The sequence below is a fragment of the Primulina eburnea genome, chromosome 6, assembly GCF_022965805.1.
Source record: "Primulina eburnea isolate SZY01 chromosome 6, ASM2296580v1, whole genome shotgun sequence".
NCBI lineage: Eukaryota > Viridiplantae > Streptophyta > Magnoliopsida > Lamiales > Gesneriaceae > Primulina > Primulina eburnea.
The window spans coordinates 21,216,397-21,237,758 of record NC_133106.1 but is presented as its reverse complement, the minus strand read 5'-3'; the positions used below and the strand labels follow the sequence as shown (position 1 = coordinate 21,237,758).

The following is a 21,362-nucleotide window of genomic DNA, read 5'->3' as shown; positions in this document are numbered from 1 at the left end:
GGTGTAATTTTAGAGTATTTATTGTTTTTTTCATGTTTAAATGATTTCATTAAGGATTTATACTTTGGGTTTTTGACATTGTAATTAGATATAATTTGTGTGAGAATAACATAAATTTGATTCAATATGATGGTAGGCGTAAAGTTAAGTTTTGGTAAGTGCATGTAAAAGAAATATACAAAAAGATTATAGTTTAATTGGAAGGCAAGAGGGAAAAAATATTACAAGTAAAAAAACGACATATAATTGAAACCTTTTAATAAGTTTATATGTGTGTGTGTTATAACTAAATATTTTGTGTCGTAGAAGGTCAATATTTTACTATTTATCTATCATACATCTTGATTTTGCTGCATGCTATGGATACCTAGCTCAGTGCCAATATCTATGGAAAACTCTTGTAAAAGAAAAAGCTTTGCATCCATTGTAATTATTTTTCGTAGGATTATTGTTCATACTGGGTTTGAGTAAAATCTTCTTATCAGTTCTTCGATTTCTTTTTGAAATAAGTAGTTGTAGTAGCATTGCCCACAATCGACACAAGTACAATAACGATTGACATCCATTGTTTGTGATGATGAAATGATATCTATAGTTAGTTTTTTATACCGTAAGCAAAATATGATAAGTCATCATTTGTTTTTGACAAGTGTTAAGATTAAGTTTGTCTGTTTCAGTACAATATTGACAATTGTTATATTGTAATATAATATTGTAAATATGTAAGATTAGTCATTAGAATTTGTTAGTATATTTTGCCACATGTAATGTCTGACAAAACGTAGTCACTGTTCATTTATATTATGTGGAAATAGAATATATATAGTTGTAAAAGAAATAATACACAAAAATCAGGAGATTAAGCTTAAACAAATCTAATAATTTTGAAGGTTACCATTTGCAGTTTATGATTTCGCAAATAAGTTAAGCTCAAGCTCTTTTTCACAAAAATATATTAATGAGTCACTCTTGAATAAAACTTTATCTATTCACAACAAGTTTTTTAGATAAGCTCTTGATGCTACGTTTTATAGCATCAATAACACACGCAAGCTTGTTCTAATTGGTAAAACAACAACAACACAACACAACAGTATCCCACAATATGCTAACAGCAAAAGCTAGCTGAAAATTGAAGGAATTTTGGAAATGTGAAAACGAAACCTAGCTAGGAGCAAACAACAATTTTCACAAAAGATAGCCACATATGGGTGCACCAATAGATAGGCTGCAATGAAGAACAAACAATACCTGAAAATGGAGGGTAAAAGCACTGTCAACAATGTTAGATATCAATAAGGCAAGCAAACAGATAGACACACACATATTTGAGTTAGCAAGCTAACAACAGCAGCCCGACATAACAACTTCTATAGTACATTATCTGAGCTCCAAGAAGCACGTAGACTGTAGTAAACAATCATAGCTTCAAGATTTAGTGAGGCGAAAGACTAAACAACGAACACAAACAAACAAAAATAGAGAGTTAAACTACGAGCATAAAAACATATAAATCAAACTGAAACTTCCAACCACAATTATTAAGGACTTTGGATAAACCACAATTACTAAGGAGTTTGGACAAAAATCGGAACATTGAAACCACAAAATCCAAGAGCGTTGACACCACCAATAGTCGCTGCGAACGAAGGCGCTGTTGAGCTGGTATACAAAAAAAAAAAGCACATAATAACAAAACAAAAAAATCTACACCAACAAAACATAGCAAAGCAGAGGCTCCAAATTCCAATAACCAAGGACACCAAAATACGTCTTTTATTAGTTGTGTGAAAGTTATCGTATTTTATAGTGTGTAGTTTGTAAGTACCTTAGTCTTGTTTTGAATGCTTCAAGCCTTCTTTGGTCATATCTTTCTTAGCTTCAAGTTTCCTTTTACCACTTGAGGCAATTTGATGTTCGACAAGTTCTATTGCCAGATGTTCCTCTGGTGTTTTTGAGGTGCTTTCTTGAGATTCAATCATAGCAATATCTGCCTCATGGTCTTTATGCGTATGTAAAGATGTGCTTTTTTCTTCGGAGCTGTGTGATGTTTACGATGAATCAGATGTTGGTAGACATGCGATTATTGTATGTCGAACAAAAACTCTCCCCCTGAGTTCGTTTTTTGATGTTCTGATTTGAAGTAGGAACTGTAGTTTCTTGAATTGTTCATTAATACTATCAAGACTAAATTCTCTTTCCTGTCATAAATAAGTACAATGAATCTTAACAGATATGGGGATTGTTCTATTGTAGGGAAATGGATTTTATATAAATATACCTGTTGCTCTGCTTCGATGATTTCTTCGCCAGACATACCTAATAGTATTTTTGCCTCGTTATGTTCCACAAAAGCACGTAAATTCCCAGTTCCATCGTACAAATCTGCTTGAAAACGTAACCTAAATAGATATAATTGGTTACAATGCAAGATTATTAGAATATAAATATATAGTACAAGATAACATGTTGGTTGCTGGTGTAGTTATGTAAACTATAATTATGACTTACAATGGTTTTGGGCTTGGGAAATCATTGTTGCAGTAGAAACATGTAAATTCATATTTGTAGGCTCCTCCAGATGCTCTAGAACAACCTGGACAAGCTAAAAAGTATAACCGATGTTCAGAATCAGTTATTTTCAGCGTAGCTCTGATCCAAAAAGATTTGACATGTAAATGCATATATTTATTTAGAATAGTTTATATTTTTGAGGTGTAAATGCAGGTAAAGCAATGCATGAATGAATGTAAAATTACCATTTCAGTCAAGCTAAGAATTTGACTAATTTTCTGTATCTGAAAGCTAAGAGGTGGGGCTATTGCTTGTTTTGATTTTTCATATAACTTCTCGGTAACAACACTTTCAATATATTATTTGTTGTTGTTTATCCTACAAAGATAAATCTAAATTATTTATTGGGTTTTCACTCAAAATAGCAGTTTTTTTGTATACAATTAAGGAATGGGAAGCAAATATTGTAGTAACTTAACTAATAGTGAGGGGACATAAATTACCATATCATCAGTTGTTTGGCGTGTGGTATGGGAGGCTCAAATAAAATAGTACTATTTGGCACTGTTCCAATGGACAACCCTGTGATAATATATTTTAATGAGCAAAGACTACTATATATCAATATAACTTGCTATAATATATATTTAGCTATTTATCATTCAGATTTACTTAGTAAAGTTTTTATATAATGGAATAAAATCAAGCTTATCTTACCCTAAAATGTGTTCACAGGAAGCCTCATTCCCAAAATGATGGGCATGTTGTGAACATTTTCAACCAGATAAAGAGCTTCGTTTTCTAGAAATTCCTCCCATAATGTGAGGATTAAAGGCTTGCGTCTGTATGCATAATAAAGCTGTAATATCTCTTTGAATATGATTAGGAAAAATCTAAAGTGCACCAATTGACATTGTATATTTTGAAATGAAATGACTTACTCTTCGTTGACAATGACAAAGTCCTGTAAGTATTTTTTAGTTTTCTCAACGAACCGTGGTGGAAACACATGCATAACACTGCACAATAAGTCTAAAACACAAGATCTGTTCATTAAACAACAAGACTTAGTTGGCATTTCAGGATGTGAAAGGAAAATTGGGGAAAAAACTTAGCTGATTTGTGAAAGGGGATCGGTTACGGTGGCCGGAAGCGCAACGGAAGTTTAAAAATCGAATTTTATAGAGAAAATTTCGGCCACCTACTAGTCTTGTGCAACAAATACAATAAAAACACATTATGACATTCATAGGGTGTTAGAAATAGTTTTACCTATCAATCTTTAAAATATTGATGAATGGCACCAACTTTGTTGTCAAACAACAAAGCTCTTCAAGGCAAGACAATCTACAAGCTTCCTCCTTTGAACACTACTTGTTCAAAAATCAAGCCCACCACTAACTAGGAAGATCCCCTCATATTTTGCACTAGAAAAATATGAGGATTTTTCAAAGAGAAGTGTTTTTGATCTCCAACAATTGAAGAACAAAAGAGAGAAAAATGGAGGAGAGAAAATATGCTATGTTTTCGGCCATCTCATGTTGGGAGTGAAGGAGAATGAGTTAATTTTCTTGTCTTGGTTGTGAGAAAAGCAAAAAGCAAAAGGTGCATGCCTTGCATTATTTTAATAAAAAGTAATCTCCAACCCTTCACCTCCCATGCATGCATATAATATAGTTTTTAATCAAATTAAAAACTTTGGACTAAATTTAATTATCTCAAACATATTTGAGACTAATTAAACATTACTTGAATTTACTCAAGTCCCACTAGTTAAATAATTAATTTAAATTGAGCTCTACAAGACTCAATATAATTTAATTAATTCAACACTTGAATTAATTTAATTATTTTGGACTCTACTAGGTCCACTAGTGTTTAATTAATTCAACACTTGAATTAATTTAATTTAGTCCATAATAATGTTTATGAAAATCACAATTTTCAAATACATTATTCACTTGGCCAAATTTTAATTTAGGAACATTTCCATAAATCAAAATTTACATTTCTCTCATAGAAGTCATACTTCTATTTTTTCTTACACTTATAAACTCATTTATAAGTCGTTCAACACATTGAACTATTTTCTCCTTTATAGAAGTCATACTTCTAATTTTCCTTACGCTTATAAACTCCTTTATAAGCCGTTCAACACATTGAACTATTTTTACTTCTCAACGGGATCTAGAAAGCTAGCACTTGTGTGGCCCTCAATGGTTCATTGATACGACTAGCCGTGGGTTCACATCTCCATGTGATTCGGACTAAACATGTCCTTATATGAGCATACCCCAATTGCTCCATTCTTACTTATCAACACCTTGATAACAAGAACGTCAGAACTCAAGTCTGATAGTACCCAACCAATCATGTTAAACGCCTAGCAGCATCGCTTACATGATTCCCTAGGTATCAAATGATAGTGCCTGCAAGAACCATTCAATTATGGTTAGCGTACAGTACGGTCCCTTCAACTCATATATCCCGACCGATTCGACAACCATTGGTTTATCGAGAGTTGTCAATGAATCGATACTATGTGTCATGTTGTAGTTGCATCGATGGTGTAATCTATGAAACCCCTTTCATAATTACAACCATACTCTGGCCAGAGATTTCAACCTACATACACATGATAACACATAGGATATCCATACCCGAAGGTAAGCGGTGAATCCCCGACTACAATGCATCGACTCCTATGTGTTTCGACAGAACACCCAATCTTGCCACCTGATGACCCCATGAGAGTCGGTAAACAAGTCAAAGTGTAATTCTAGCACATAGAGTCTCAATGTTGTCCCGGGTCATAAGGACTAATTCTGTACAACCATAAACCAGGACCTTTTCCACTCGATAAGTGAGAACCACTTGGAAAGTTCTTTTATGGAGGATTGTTCAGTGCACTCTACAAGGAGCACCTATCTGCATGTTCGGACATCACAATGTCCCCTACCAATGAAACATGGTACTCACATCGCAGATACTAGTCTCTAACTCGAGCGGCCTATATCCTTCTTAGTGGCGGCTGAATCGACTAGGAACCGTTTAGAATATACAGTATTACAAATATGAGTTTCATGATACTCATCATATGAGCATCTCATATTCTTTCTACTATTTGTATATTCAAGGGCTTTATCTATGCAACTAGCATGGGTATACAGATAAAGATGTGCCAAAATAATAATTTCAGATATTACTAAAATAAAGATTGCTTATACATAGAGTTTCATTGTGAACACTCGGCCAACACTTGGCTCGATGGGCACCTACTCTAACAATTTGTTTGTTATGCATGTTTGCTATTTGTGGAATTGTCCAAACGAAGTAAGTTCGTAATCATGGTCCACAGGAAGTTGTTCTTTTACGTCTGCAAGTTTCATGTAAGTGCTTCGACTCAAGATCATTTGATGTTTTGATGCTGCCATAATCGGCGTGTTTCCAATTATTTCCTTGATCTTGGCATCCCCGACATAGTAAGTTTTGTAAAGCTCAACCAACTTGTTTAGTTGGTCCACATCTTGTTCATAGATGATACTTTGCATGCTTGTATTCTGGATGAATAAAGCGTGTAATTAAACCATATGAAGAACAATTTTTTTTTACAATGCTTTAAAATAATCTTACCTCTTTATCCAGAAAAATAATTTTTTGCTGTCTTCCCCATTTCGAAAAACGGATGGGGTTTTTTTTCTACAACCAAAACCCTTACAAACCAGTTGCGAGTTTCTGGTTTAAGATTTGAAAGAGCTGTACATTTTTCATCCATTGATCTGCATGGTATAGGAAGAACAAGCAAGATATAAATGGCTATTTTCGATAATTCTAACAGATAAGTTCTTGTTAACAATCACAATAAGAAATGACAAATATAATTTATACCTTAGATATGATATCTCTTAAGAATAACACTTTAATATGGTATAAAATAATTTTTAGGGTATGTAAAAGTTTTGGGACCAATTAACATGTGGAAAAGTTGTAATAAAGAAATTGAACCTTATTGTTTTAAATAAAAATGTAGCCACTGTGAGTAGGAAATTTTCAGAAAGGACAGAAATCTAATTTGAATATAACAATGCTTTGTCTACAATATTTAACGTAATTGAAAATACCTAACAAATAGAAAAATAATAGAGTAACAGTTTACCTATATTAATGTATATTTGCAGCTTGTAGAACATCGTGATATACAATGTGTTTTGTATAATTCGTATTTTGAATTAATGATGTTGATGGTCTAATAAACACTTTTACTTGACCTATATTTTTCGCTCTTGATAAAGCAACATAGAGTTGACCATGTGAGAAAACAGGTTCTTTCAAGTAGACACCAACAAAATCCAAAGTTTGACCTTGTGCTTTGTTAATAGTCATTGCATAACATAGACGTACTGGGAATTGTTTTCTTTTAAATGGAATTGTTGAAAAATTGTCATGCGGAGCTTCTAATGTTATACGTGGAATAAATACTGGCTTTCCTGCATGAGTTCCTACTGAAATTTCAGCATATATAATATTTTTGTTGAATCCTTTACAAAGAAGACGCGTTCCATTACAGAAACCTTCGGTAGGATTAATATTCCTTAGCAATATGATTGGTGAATTTATTTTCAAAGTTAATTTATGAGGAGGAAGCCCTTGGGGAGTCAAACAGTAGAATAATTCTTGTTGGTCTGGTATGATACAATTTCTTGTGTTTTCATCACAACTAAAATATGTCTTCTCCTCGCCTGAAAATTTGCTAATTAGGAGATCATTTATTTCGTGAACGGATTCGTTTCTTGTAGTAAGTATAGCTCGTTTAACAAATGAAGATAAATCAATATTCGGATCAGAAATGTTTGGAAATACCATGTCTATCAATGCATGTAAAGAAGTAACATCATCTACAAATTGAATGTTTATTTTATTTGGTATTTGGATTTCCTCTTTCTCATTAGTATATTCGATTCCATTACCAATTCTGAGCAAATAAGATGAGAATTCAGGATCGAGAAATGCTCGCATATTTTCCTTGAGCTTTATTTTGTCAAATTCTTTCCATAAAGGTGACATAATAATTGAGGCATCTGTAATCGCATCTCTAGTGCTTTTAAGAATTACTGGTAAAGTTTGTCGAAACACAACAATTTTACCACCGAATAATCTATCTAAACCCATTACATCTTTAAGCATTTCGTTGAACTTTTCAATAGTACTACGTTTTGCCATTGTAGCTTCATCCCAAATAATTAATTTTGCTAGCTTGATTAAATGAGCTAATGTGCTTTGTTTACTAATGCTACAAGAATTCGAATCATTTTCATCTAAAGGTATTTTAAATCTTGAATGCGAAGTACGTCCTCCTGGAAGCAAAGATGCTGCTACTCCTGAAGTAGCTGTAGCAAGTGCTATATGACCATTTGAGCGAATAGTTGCAAGGATAGCTTTGTATAAAAAATTTTTGCCAGTGCCTCTAGGGCCATCAATAAAAAAAGTATTTGGTAAATCATTATTAACATGATACATTATTCGATTATATGCCTGTCTTTGCTCTATATTTAGTTGTTCAATAGCTAAGAGATCTTCAGCAGATATAACTATGTTTTGTTCATTTTGTAATTCTTTTGTCATATTATCATGACAACATCTAATTAGGTCGTCATTTGCAGGAAAGAAGTCTTCTAAATTTTTTCCCATCTGAGTACAAATAATTACCAAGAATGGTCAAAACTTTGTGTTTAGTTACATTAGGAGAAAGAGCATTGTTGTGTTTAAAATCTTCTGAAAGAAAAGTTTCAAATTTGAGCCATAAATGTTGGGGATTTTTTGGATTACAATATACAAGAACAGTAGCAAATAACTGTCGTAAAGCATGAGGCATTAAGTAAGCAGCAGCTTCTTGCATACACATATCAGCAGTGCTGTCAGCCTCTATTAAGCCTAATATTTGTGCAACCTCTCTGAAAGTTTTGAAAGTTTCTCCATTGATTGTTCTTAAGTCTGTAAAAGATGTTGGTTTCCTAACATGCATTAATAGCAACTTCAAATAAAACATTTCACCGTCTGAAGGACGACAATTAAAAATCCTACCAATGACCTCATGTTTCTTACGCGGTTCCCATTCTTTTGAATCACTGTGCCATGTAAAATATTCAGGAAACTCAACGTATAAACAATTCATTTTTTTTAGAATATTCATTGTATTTATTCATGTAGAAAAATTGGGTTAGCATTGTTTTTTTATTTGTAGGGTTATTAGCAATGTTGTATAATGATTAATTAGCATGGAAAGTTATAACTTGTTCATTCTCTAGATGAATAGGTAAACATATTAATGATGGATACACATGGTTCAGATCAAATTTGAAAATTCGCCAAGCAGCTTCAGGAGGTGAAATCCATCTTGCAGTTTGACATTGTTTGATTTCATCAATCACATGTTATTTTTCATCTGTAGCTAGTGTATATAAAATTTTATAGTGTCCTTTGTAAATATATTTGTAAATGTATTTTATAGCTTGGATTGTTGAACATATTTCAAAATTAATATGACAATTAAATTTAGCCAATAGATATTGGTTGTAAGGTACTACCCACCGATTATCTAGTCGTGAACCCATAACAATAACAATATGGTTGTCATTTCTACGATGGTATATTGGATATGAATTTGTACCATATTTTGTACACTCTGAGAAGTTTTTAGGGTAATTAAATTTACAGGAATTTTTTTTCATACAAGCGCACGATGGATTAAGCAAACCACAAGGTTCATGCATCATATGCTTTACAACTAATGAAAGCAAATATGGTTGAGTTTGTGGATCAGGTAATTCGGCACTAAAAACTCTATCAAATGCTTCTGGACAAAAGAGTTTTGATGCTTGATTGAAAATAAGCAAAAAATGAGCATGTGGTAGACCTCTTTTTTGGAACTCTATCACATAAGTATAAGCAATAACATGACCAAATATGTCTTTCTTGAACAATTCATCTTTTAAAACCTGAAGTTTTGCACGAAATATTCTAGTGATTAAGTCAGGCCTATTATGTATTTCATCAGAAGGTAGACATAGAGCTTTTATTTCTGGCCAATTTGGGTTCGAAGTCATTGTCAAAAAAATATCAGGTTTCCCATAGCGTTGAACTAAAGTTATCGCATCCATATATCTTCTATGCATATCTCTAGGACCTCCAATAAATGAAGTAGGTAATACTATGCATTTTCCAATATCAGCACCCATTTCACATTCATGTGTTATACTATCTAGTAAACCAAGATATGCTTCATTTCTTAAACGATTTTGCATGTTTGAAGTTTTAAAAAAGTCCAACCTCGATGTTTCAATTTTGATGTATATTTACTATATACTGTTGCAGAAGCCTACCAGTATGTAGCAAAAAAGATTTGTCTTTCTCTCTAATTTGTAATTTATAACAATAATATTCACGACTTGACATTGTTGATCTTTGGGTGCTGTTTTTTTTCAAAGCTACATAAACAATAAAACAAATATGTAAGTACAACTAAATGTGAAGAATAAATTTCAAAATAGAAACAAAAAGGAACAATTCTAACTTACCCTGATTTTCAATGTCTATGAGATAATTTTTATCCTTAGAATTTTGGATGTTGTAAAGGGTTTCATTATTGCATATTGGTCTAGGATATATTTTCTTTTGTTGTAGGTTTAATCTTTCAATTTTTCGATGCCAACCAGATTCTCCATTTGGAAATATAAGAGGATATTGCATGGGATCGTAACAAGCAAAGTAATGTTTAATTATATGTGGCTGACTATCTTTTGGATATACTTGTATATGTTGACTCACATATTGTTCGCTTTAATCAGATTCTAACCATATTCCCGCAACTTGAGTTACAATAGGTTTATTGAAAACTCGTTGGTCAATAGCAGGGTCAGCTTGCAAAGTGATTTTATAATAATGTAGGTTGTCAATACTATTAAGACTTCGGAAAAAATTTGCATAAGGATTTACCGTTAAAATATTTATCATTTTTTCTATAAGGGTTTCCTTAAATTTTGAGCTAATACGCATCCGGTTCAAGATTTCATGGTCAGTGTCAAAAAATATAGTTGAAGATTTTTGGGATTTTCATGATTTGATGGTGTTAGTTGTCCTATGAAGTGATAGATTTGACCTTGTACACGAAAAGTATAAATTCCAGCATTTCTTTTAGCAAAAGATTTGTCGCAATGTACTCCCATCGATGTGAATGCAAACATATTATTGTAACTACGAACACAATTATTGAATTCCTCAGCATTTTCAGCATTACCAAGATACAATTGTACCAGTTCGAAAGTCATTTCTGTCGACAAGAGATTTATTTCCCCTAATGAACAACAAAATGCAGGTGACTCTAAATAAATACGTTTAGCATCACAAAATGCACAATTTGGCACATCAGGTAGCAGATCTGGAGTTGTTGCTATAAATTTTAACGGATCACCTTCAAAATTTTGTGTCTCAAAAGTATCTAAAATTGGTATTTCATTTTGTTTTGCTCGTCGAGAATTTTTCGCTAATCTCCGTTCTTCTAGGCAGGCATATTTCCTTTTACGACATTTTCTTACACAACTGGCATCTAAATTATTGTTGATTTTGTTGTGTGGCATTGCTGCTAATTTTATGAACTAAGAAGAAGAAAAATATACAGCTTTTATTCCTGAATGTAATGCTATGGAAAACTAAGAAAACGCATACCTATATGCTGATTGAGTAGAGGAGCTGGCTATTTATTCCCAGAATATACCTCAGCGCATGCAGATCGTTTATGTTCACACAGCAAAGCGCAAATAACCTTGAGGAAAAAAAATTATAGCAATTAACGTAGGAAAATTCAACATAACCCAAATAACCTTGAGGAAAAATAAGTATTACAATCAACAGAGGAAAAGTCAGCATTTTAGTTTTACCAATAGTGTAAACCAATATGTAAAAAAATATTTATTTTTGGGCGAGGTGTTTCGGCTAAGCATCTACTAAATCGTTGGAAGATTTAAGGGATTTTTTTGCCAGTTTGTCGTTTGGATTATACTTCTTCTTTTCCTCTTGTTTTCTACGAATACATTGTTTGTTGTCAAAGACTAATATTGTATATGATTTAGTTCGAAGATGGTTTAGTAGTGTTTATGCCCTTGTCAGTTTTGAAGGTGTTTTGGAAACCCTTAATTTGGAGCCAATCGAGGAAATAATTTAGTTATATTGATTGAAAATATTATGTTATCATTATCTACACAAATAGTATTATTTTACTATGGTACAACAATAGCTATTTTCCTGCTCAAAATTTAAGCTCTTTGAACAAATACTGAAGATTGGAAAATACAATGAGGCTTTAAAAAAGTTTGAGTCAATATTAGGTTCTAAACCAGAGGCAGAGGAATCTGTTGTAGCAAGTTGATGTAGCTAACGAGCTTTGGTAGTCCGAAGAAATTCACAAACCCAAAAAAAAATCCCAAAGCTTGTTCCAGTTGATAACTTAGTTCATTAGAAGGATCGAACCAAGAAACTTAAAAAGAAACCCAATTGATAACGATGGAAAAACAAGAACAAGCAAACATATGGAAGAAGCTTAAATGCCCAAACCAACAACCAGAACAAAAAGAATGAAAAAAAAAAAACAACCCAAAAAGAAGAACAAGGAAATAAACCTGGGCAAAGCTTGAACCGAAGCAGCAGACGGTACACCGAGAAACAGGACTGGAGCTGGAGAAGTTGTGAAGACGAAAGAGAGGAGATTACTGCACTTCCTTACACCGATAAGCTTGAATGCCCAAACCAGAAATTAACACAAAAAGAAGAATAAATGCCCAAATCATAACCTAACACAAAAAATAGAACGAAAGCAGAAAATCCAAAAAGAAGAACAAGGAAACAAACCTATACAAAGCTTGAACCGAAGCAGTAGACGGTCGCTGAGCGAAGCAGCGGACGATCGCCGAGCGAAGCAGGAGTACAACCGAAAACACAAAAAATAGAACGAACACAGAAAACCCAAAAAGAAGAACAAGGAAACAAACCTAGACAAAGCTTGAACCTAAGCAGCGGACGGTCGTCGAGCGAAGCAGGAGTAGAACCGAAGAAGTTGTGAGGACGAAAGAGAGGAGATTACCACCGATTTACTACGCGAGATCTGTCCCTTTTTGCTGTGAAGAGGAGGTTGGGTGAATACCATTCAAGTTCTGTTCGCGATGTGAGAAATCAATTTTATCGATGTGGAGATGGGCATGTCACACACGTGTATTTTGCTTCACCTGCAACTGGAAGGAAACTGGCACACACCTACCGTGCACACTTATGTGAGCATCGATGAAGTGTCATTTACCCATTGGATGCAGTTTTGATATGTTGCACACCTACCGTGCATAACTATATGAGCACCGATGATGTGTCACTCACCTATTAGATGCGCAATGGATGTTCTTTATATGATAGGTGGGCCATCTATCTTAACATTAGATTTGTATTGATTTTTTTAAAAAAAAAACAGTAAAAAAAAAAACAGTTCAAAGAAGGAAGAATTTGGTACTCGAAGGCTGCCAGGCATAGAAATAGTAAATGGGCCACCATTGGGCAAAAAAATAGAAAGAAAAAGAAAATAGAGAGAAACTAGATTTGGAAGAAGATGTTTTTTTTTTAAACATTAAAAATGAATGTTCGGTCCTACAATTTGTATCAGTATCGACTTTTATATGCGAATATGATGATGGGAAAATATTTCCGATCTTGTATAACACAATCACTCCGATATGAAAACATACAATTTGCAGTTACTACAACATGGCAAACAAAAAAATAAATAAAAAATTTAAACTATTAAATTTTTTATAAGACTGAAATAGCTATAAAATCAATAGTAGTCGACGAATGCTCATTCTTACGATTATCAGTAGTGCAAAAAGATGGATTCAATTTCCATCGAAAAAGTTAGTCAGGAAACTAGTGATGTAGCGTGAAAACAATTGAAATACGAAGTGGGATGGTACATGACTTTAAAAACTTTGATTTCTATTTTGTAAAGGAAATTTTATTGGCGTTGAAAGTTGAAACTAAGGGTGTGCATAATATGATCTATATCGAAAATCGAAACAAGAAAAAACCGAAAATCAAACCGTATTATTATATGAAGTTCTTATTTTGGTTTTATAACCTAAAACCAAAATTATTATGGTTGGTTATAGTTCTATGTAACTCAAAAACAGGACTATACGGTTAAATTGTTTTGTTTTAAAGAAATATTTTAGTTATATTTAGATAATTAATAACTAAATATAATTTTAGTAATTCAAATATAAATTATTAATGTATTCGTAGTTATATATATCTCTATTAATTAAGTTTGCATAACTACTTATAATTTTACATTCAAAAATATATATATATATATATATATATATATATATATATATATATATATATATATTTAAAAATAATTTAATAATTTGTAACTCCCACAATTAGAAAATTTATAAAATAAAAAAATTTAAAAACTTAACCTTGCTTAAAAAAGTTCAAATGAAATAAGAGAATTATATTATTATAACCTGGAAAAATCAAATAAAATTATAGAAATTGAATTTAAATGATTATTTTACACATTTTAGAATGATACATAATGAATTAATAGAATTATTTTAAAACTAACATATAAACCAAACTGTAATACTATAATATCGAATCAAATCGTAATAAAATGGTTTGATTGAATATTTAGAAAACCGTAAACCTAAAAACCAAATGTTGAAACTCTGATCAAGTCCAATGCTAGAGAGAGCTTAATGGGCTGATACTTGTGTAATTGGGCTCAAAGAAATTACTGGGCCTTGAGAAGCCCATTGTAGTCAAAACCAGAGCCAATAGCCATTCCAACAAGAGCCGAGCCAAGTGATTCGATCTCTCGAGCCCTTGTTTGACAATTTTCTTGTATTTTAGGCATTTCCAGTTCCGAGGAGGGTTTTCTTTTCTAGGTTTTTGTTGATAATAAAATTTGCTGGCGGGGTGACTTCTTGGGAACTACAATATCTGTCACCTGAAGAAGTGTGGAAAATGGTAATGGCGCGCTAATTTGATGCAGTTAGTTTAATTTCGATGGTTTTGTTCAATTATCAATGCGAAGTGTGTGCTGCCTTTTGAACTATAGTTGCCTTGAGTGATTGATGAAGAAATTCGGTCACTCGGGCGAGGAACAATCAACAACAGGGAGGTACCTTAGGAAGAAGAGTCCTGTTTCTTGATGCACTTGAGTGAAGTGATTGATGATGAAATAATGTTGTAGATGCTGGACTCTGCTAATCAGCCTGAAGAATATCATTATTGCTTTGATTGAATAAATTCTTGTTCATTATAAGAGTCAAATTTAGCAGAGCGGCTGTTAGGACTTTCTGTCCTACCCTAGCTCTTATGTCCCCTTCTTTTATTCCTGTACTATCTGTTGCTTGGATCATTTAGCAGAGCGGCTGTTAGAAATTTCTGTCCAGGTTATCTGTTGATGGTCCTTGTGGTAGGCTTACCAACCAGCCTTCTTTTTAATTGTAAAGAATGGTGCTATAACTTCCACCAGTCCTAATGTTTTCCATATTACGCAGAACGTGGTGTATCGTAATGATTTTTTTTGTGATCAGATGCATTGCTATAAGCAACCACTTACATTTTTTTGCACAAGGTTGACTTAGGTGTTATTATATGTTATTATTCAATGTCTCAGAATATATACTTGTTCCTCGTCCATGCTATTTAAATTCTGAGGTGTTTCATCTAAAAAATTATTTAGTCCATGATTCACCAAATATTTTTGTTTCCAGGCAACCCTTAATGACTCTTTCCTGGCCGATCTCGATGAATTATCTGATAACGAAGATGATCTTCTGGTGAGTATGCAGCATTTTCTCTACATCCATGTGACTTTCATACATGTATTCCCGTGAATATGACAGGTTGTGATGCTAGTTTTCTCATTATGTTCCTGAATAGTCAGACTTCCTTTGTGTTTTCACTTCTCTATTACTTCCTTGCTTATGGCCCTAGTTGATAGCACTTTACTTTTAGGAGGAGGAGGATGCTGATGCAGAGCATATGGAGGAAGATGTAGACGGGGACTTGGCAGATATTGAATCACTTAATTATGATGATCTCGATAGCGTATCCAAGCTTCAAAAAACTCAGCGTTACACTGATATCATGCAGGTCAGCCGTCAGCATACCATGAATTAACATGAAACACGGTTTTGAAGTTTTCTTTTTCTGTAGGTTTAGCATATTTGTTTAATGCGCTTTAAATGTACCCATAAATATAATTCTATGATCCTTTCTTGCAGAAAGTTGAAAATGCACTTGAGAAGGGGTCTGAGAGCTCGAATCTTGGAATTGTATTAGAAGATGATCCAGAATATCAGTTGATTGTTGATTGCAATGCCTTGTCCGTTGATATCGAAAATGAAATTGTGATAATTCACAATTTTATCCGTGACAAGTATCGCCTAAAATTTCCGGAGCTTGAGTCACTCGTTCATCATCCAGTCGACTATGCTCGAGTTGTTCAAAAAATTGGGAATGAAATGGACCTGACTCTTGTGGATCTAGAAGGTCTTCTACCCTCTGCCATTATCATGGTCGTTTCCGTTACTGCATCAACCACCAGTGGAAAGCCTCTCCCGCAAGATGTCTTGCAAAAGACAATCGCCGCATGTGACCGAGCTCTTGGTCTAGATTCAGCAAAGAAAAAGGTTCTTGATTTTGTTGAGAGTCGAATGGGTTATATCGCTCCAAATCTTTCTGCTATAGTTGGAAGTGCTGTTGCTGCAAAACTTATGGGAACAGCTGGTGGTCTCTCAGCATTAGCAAAGATGCCAGCTTGTAATGTTCAGCTTCTCGGTGCGAAACGGAAGAACTTAGCAGGATTTTCAACGGCGACGTCCCAAGTTTCGTGTTGGTTACTTAGAACAAACTGAAATATTTCAGACTACTCCTCCTTCCTTGAGGATGCGTGCCTGCCGACTTTTGGCTGCAAAATCTACACTTGCTGCACGTGTCGATTCTACTAGAGGAGATCCAACAGGAAAAACTGGGAGAACTTTCCGTGCAGAGATTCATAAAAAAATTGAGAAGTGGCAAGAGCCTCCTCCTGCCAAGCAGCCTAAGCCTCTTCCAGTCCCTGATTCTGAGCCTAAAAAGAAGAGAGGCGGACGAAGGTTGAGGAAGATGAAAGAAAGGTAGTAGTTCTATAATTTCATTGAAAATGTGATTGCAATCTCCATTTAACTTAAATGTAAGAAAAATGTAATGTGATCTCCAACTTTTGTTAGATACGCTATTACCGACATGCGTAAGCTTGCAAATAGGATGCAGTTCGGTGTACCAGAGGAGAGCTCCTTAGGTATTTACTTAAAAAATATCATAAATTGCTTCAAATTGTTTCTCAAATTATTCATGTGGATTTTTTGGTATTGATATCAATTGAAGAAAATGGCGAGAAAACAAATTGAACCGACATTCCATTCCACCTACAGCAAAGTGGCATGGTGTCTACTTTACTGGTTGACGTGATCGTGCAGTTTAGGCATTTTCTTTATGTTTTGTATAGTTCCTAGAACTATTAACTTGTTTGATTTGATTTTATGTACTTTGATTTTAATCTGATATTGTGATTGATTATTTTTTATGGCCATATTCCTTTATCGTTGGTTTAGCTTGTTGCTCATTTCTCATACTTGGTGATTTTTCAAGGTGATGGACTCGGGGAAGGATATGGAATGCTTGGTCAGGCTGGAAATGGCAAGCTACGTGTGTCAATTGGTCAAAGCAAGCTTGCTGCTAAAGTAGCAAAAAAGTATACCTTTTCTGCTTTTCTTTTTTTCCGCTTAAATAATAAAGTTGCAAAGTAGTTTACTTTTTCTGCTAGTCTATTTTTCTTTGTTACCCATCCAAACTGTCTTTGATGCTAACTAAAGCAGAAGTTCATTTAGATTGTGTTTTGGTGGAAATAAATTCTAGCTTGGATGTAGGATGAGAAGTTTCTTTATCCAACTTTGATTCTGATATTAAACAATTTCGAATCATAGACAGTTAAATATAAGCAACAATGCGTTAAATATTTGGGTGATTTTCTCATCTTTCACGCTTGCATTATTCGATTATTACCTGTTTCATTTCATTTCATGGACCTTTTCTTTTCAGGTTTAAGGAGAAGCGTTTTGGAAGCAGTGGTGCAACTTCTGGACTAACTTCAAGTTTGGCTTTCACACCCTGTGCAGGTTTGATGCTTACTTTTAAAAACAATAAGCTCCTAAGAGTCAGTCTACTAAAAAATGAATGCAAAGTAAGAAATATGACTGACTGACTTATATTGTTGCTACTTGGATGTGCTTGCTCAAATTCACTATATCACCTACCTTTTTCAGGGAATTGAACTCTCGAATCCTCAGGCAAGCCTGCTTGGTGGTGGAATTCAGAGTACGTACTTTTCAGAAACTGGAACTTTTTCAAAGATCAAGCGGACGTGAGACCCCTCTATGAAAATGAGGCTTCCGTTTGATGTGATATTAGAATATGTATAACTGCTATCTAGAATGATTTTTAGCATATGTGCAATGCAGTGGTGGTGATATTAGAATATGTAGGGATGTAAACGAACCAAATCGTTTGTGAGCTATTCGAAGCTCGATTCGATAAAAGCTCGTTTGAGCTCTCGTTTAATGAGGCTCGTTAAGATAAACAACCAAACTCAAGTTTTACAATATTCGATTTGTTAGCTCGTGAACATGTTTATTGGTAAGTTCATGAGTAATTTTTTAGATGAAAAAAATAATAGTTTTGATATTTGATTTATTGATTTTACATATTATTTATGAAATATATAGAAAAATCTATTAAGTTTATTATAATAAATTTACAAATTTTAATAAAATAATATATTTTTTTTTGAATATATAATTTACTTTTTAATTAATTTAATGAAAATTTAAATATATAATTTATATTTATTAAGCTTGTTTAGGTTCGATAAAGACTTGAATAAGCTCGTGAGTCATGTATATATTCGTTAAATAAAGTTCGAGCTCGACTCGATTATAAACAAACCAAGTTCAAACATTCAAGAGTTCGGCTTGGCTCGACTCGATTACATCCCTGAGAATATGTATCAAATATGTCATGGATACTATAACTGTTGTCTATAATGAATTTTAGCATATGTGCAATGCAGTGGTGCTCAGGTTTAATTAGCCTTGTGTAACTATATTACCAACTTGAGCTTTATGGGGATTTTCATTTTCTTTCCTCTTATTTAGTCTGGATGCCAGATCGCCCTTTTAGATATTGATGAAATTCTGCCGATACCCAGTTTTCTGGTACTGTTATTGATTCAAATTCTTATCACAGAACATATGTATACAGTGAATTCGGAAATAACTTCTTTGGCAAAACACTGAAATAGCCAGGAAAATACCATAAGAAAAGTGTTAGAGATAGCCAAATGCTTCAGTTTATTATAAACCCTCATGGGAATAAGGCCACCTAATATTATCACAAGTTCAAGGACATCTTACTTTATGATTTATCCGCATCCTGGTGACTACTCTTCTCCTGTTACGAGGCTGCTAAGATAACATCATCATCATTGCACATTTTCACTAATAGTGAGGTCGGCTACACGGATATTATTTTTTCGAACTAAATGATTTTTCCACATGTCATCTCTTAAATCAAAAGATAAGATATTCTCCTTAACTAATTTTATACCATTTTTCAATGATCTACTTTTCTTTTTACTTTTCCATTAACCTGTCAATTTAAGATATGTTGGATTAAGATCATGTTTGGTCTCTTCTTCACATGACCAAACCATATTAGATGTCTCTCCCTAATCTTAAAATACTATGAAGGCTATACCTAAATAACTCATAATCATTTCATTCCTAATTATATCCTTGCATTTTGCCACACATCCATCTTAACATATGCATCTCGGCTACCACCATCTTATGCATATGTAGTCCTGTAGTGGTCCAACACTCCAATCCATAGAGCATAGCTGGTCGAACAATAATCTTACAACATTTTCCTCTAAATCTCGCAGACATCTTCTATCGCATAAGACTCTTGATGTTATCATCAATTTCATCCAACATGCTTTAATCATTATAGTCTATATCATCTGTAATTCCTTAGTCTTTTGGATAATAGATCCTAAACATTAAAAACTTCACTCTGGGACTTCTCGACCGTCAATTTCAATTGGACTACACATTCGTATAGATTCAGGACCAAAGTTACAAGCAACCATTTTTGAGCGACTAATTCTAAAATTTTTACTCTCAAGAACTTGACGTCTATCTAATTTTTTATTTACACCTTTTTTAGTTTCATCTACGAAAACAATATCATCTATAAATAACATACACCAAGGTACATTATCCTGAATATGTCCTGCCAGCTCATCCATAACCAAACAAAAGAGGTAAGGGCTTAAAGCCGATCCTTAGTGAAGTCCTACTGCCACATGAAATTCATATGACATGCCTCCAACAGATCTAAAACTAGTTACGAAACCTTCATACATATCTTTAATGATCTCGATTTAGTATTGATGCACATGCTTCCTTCTAAGTACCACCAAATTAATCATTTAGGTGCTCTATCATAGGCTTTCTCTAAGTCGATAAATACTATATGCAGACTCTTCTATTGTTCTAATATATGTAATCAAGAAAATAGATTCCATTGTAGACCTAATCGACATAAAACCAAATTGGTTATCTAAAACAATAGTGATAATCCTAAGTCTCTGCTCTATCACTAGCTCACATAATTTCAACATATCGCTTATAAGCTTAATCCCTCAATAGTTTGAGCAGTCTAGCATATCTTCTTTATTATTATTATAAATTGATACTACAATATTATGTCTCCAAGAGTCTGACATTTTCCTAGTATCTAGAATCCTATTAAATTGTGAGGTCCGGGGCCGAAGAAGACGGAGGGTGATCGCCGGTGCCCATGAGGTTGCACGGACAATGAGCGGCTCCTGGTAGGCTTCTAGGTGGAGGGAACATGAATGAACCGATCCCACACCAGAATGAGAGGGATTTCGAGACTGTTCAATGTAATGGTCCGTACAGTTGAAGAGGGCTTATAAGATTTGATTGGTACTAATCATATTAAGAAGGTGCATTTTCTTTCGGTAGCTCATCACATAAGAACTCCAAAGTTAAGCGTGCTTGACTTGGGACAATTCTGGGATGGGTGACCTCCTTGGAAGTTTCCTATGGTGCGTGTGAGTGAGGAAGTAAGCACGCTGGAAAGACTCTCTTGGTACAGTGAGGATAGTCGTCAAATCTGGGACGTTACAAGTTGGTATCAGAGCCGACATCTCCAAGTACGGTGTGGTTAGGGGACGAACCAAGCGGAATCTGGTAGGCATGTGAGGTCCGGGGCCAAAGAGGGCGAGGGTGATCGCCGGTGTCATGAAGTTGCACGGACAATGAGCGGCTCCTGGCAGTCTTCTAGGTGGAGGGAACAGTGAATGAGTTGATCCCACACCGAAATGAGAGGGATTCCGAGACTGTTCAATGTAATGGACTGTACAGTTAAAGAGGACTTATAAGATTTGATTGATACTACTCATATCAAGAAGGTGCATCTTCTTTTCGATAGCTCATCACATAAGAACTCCAAAGTTAAGCGTGCTTGACTTGGGGCAATTCTGGGATGTGTGACCCCCTGGGAAGTTTCCTAGGGTGCGTGTGAGTGGGAGAAATAAGCACGCTGGAAAGACTCATCTTGATACAGTGAGGACAATCATCAAATCTGGGACGTTACATAAATAGCTTAGT

General features: G+C 34.1%; 3 long non-coding RNA genes and 1 pseudogene across 5 annotated transcripts; 1 reads left to right on the top strand and 3 right to left on the bottom strand.

Annotated features, from left to right (window-relative positions):
- Positions 1-1,236: 1,236 nt before the first annotated feature.
- On the bottom strand, positions 1,237-2,671 carry LOC140833365 (uncharacterized). 2 transcript variants are annotated; one of them, XR_012118443.1, is made up of 4 exons: positions 2,512-2,671; positions 2,282-2,402; positions 1,829-2,201; positions 1,237-1,251 (listed from the first exon to the last, which is right to left on the bottom strand). It is a non-coding gene; the product is annotated as an uncharacterized lncRNA (long non-coding RNA). The 2 variants fall into 2 exon arrangements; XR_012118442.1 differs by lacking the exon at positions 1,237-1,251 and adding an exon at positions 1,437-1,451.
- Positions 2,672-2,757: 86 nt separating this feature from the next.
- Positions 2,758-3,632, bottom strand: LOC140833366 (uncharacterized). The gene is made up of 4 exons (XR_012118444.1): positions 3,456-3,632; positions 3,232-3,356; positions 3,018-3,096; positions 2,758-2,892 (listed from the first exon to the last, which is right to left on the bottom strand). It is a non-coding gene; the product is annotated as an uncharacterized lncRNA (long non-coding RNA).
- Positions 3,633-5,836: 2,204 nt separating this feature from the next.
- On the bottom strand, positions 5,837-12,569 carry LOC140833866 (uncharacterized). 2 transcript variants are annotated; one of them, XR_012118594.1, is made up of 5 exons: positions 12,415-12,569; positions 12,186-12,298; positions 11,236-11,332; positions 6,148-6,293; positions 5,837-6,074 (listed from the first exon to the last, which is right to left on the bottom strand). It is a non-coding gene; the product is annotated as an uncharacterized lncRNA (long non-coding RNA). The 2 variants fall into 2 exon arrangements; XR_012118595.1 differs by having other exon boundaries at positions 12,555-12,569.
- A 1,838-nt stretch (positions 12,570-14,407) lies between these two features.
- LOC140833865 (U4/U6 small nuclear ribonucleoprotein Prp31 homolog) lies at positions 14,408-18,231 on the top strand (annotated as a pseudogene).
- The last annotated feature ends 3,131 nt before the right edge of the window (positions 18,232-21,362 follow it).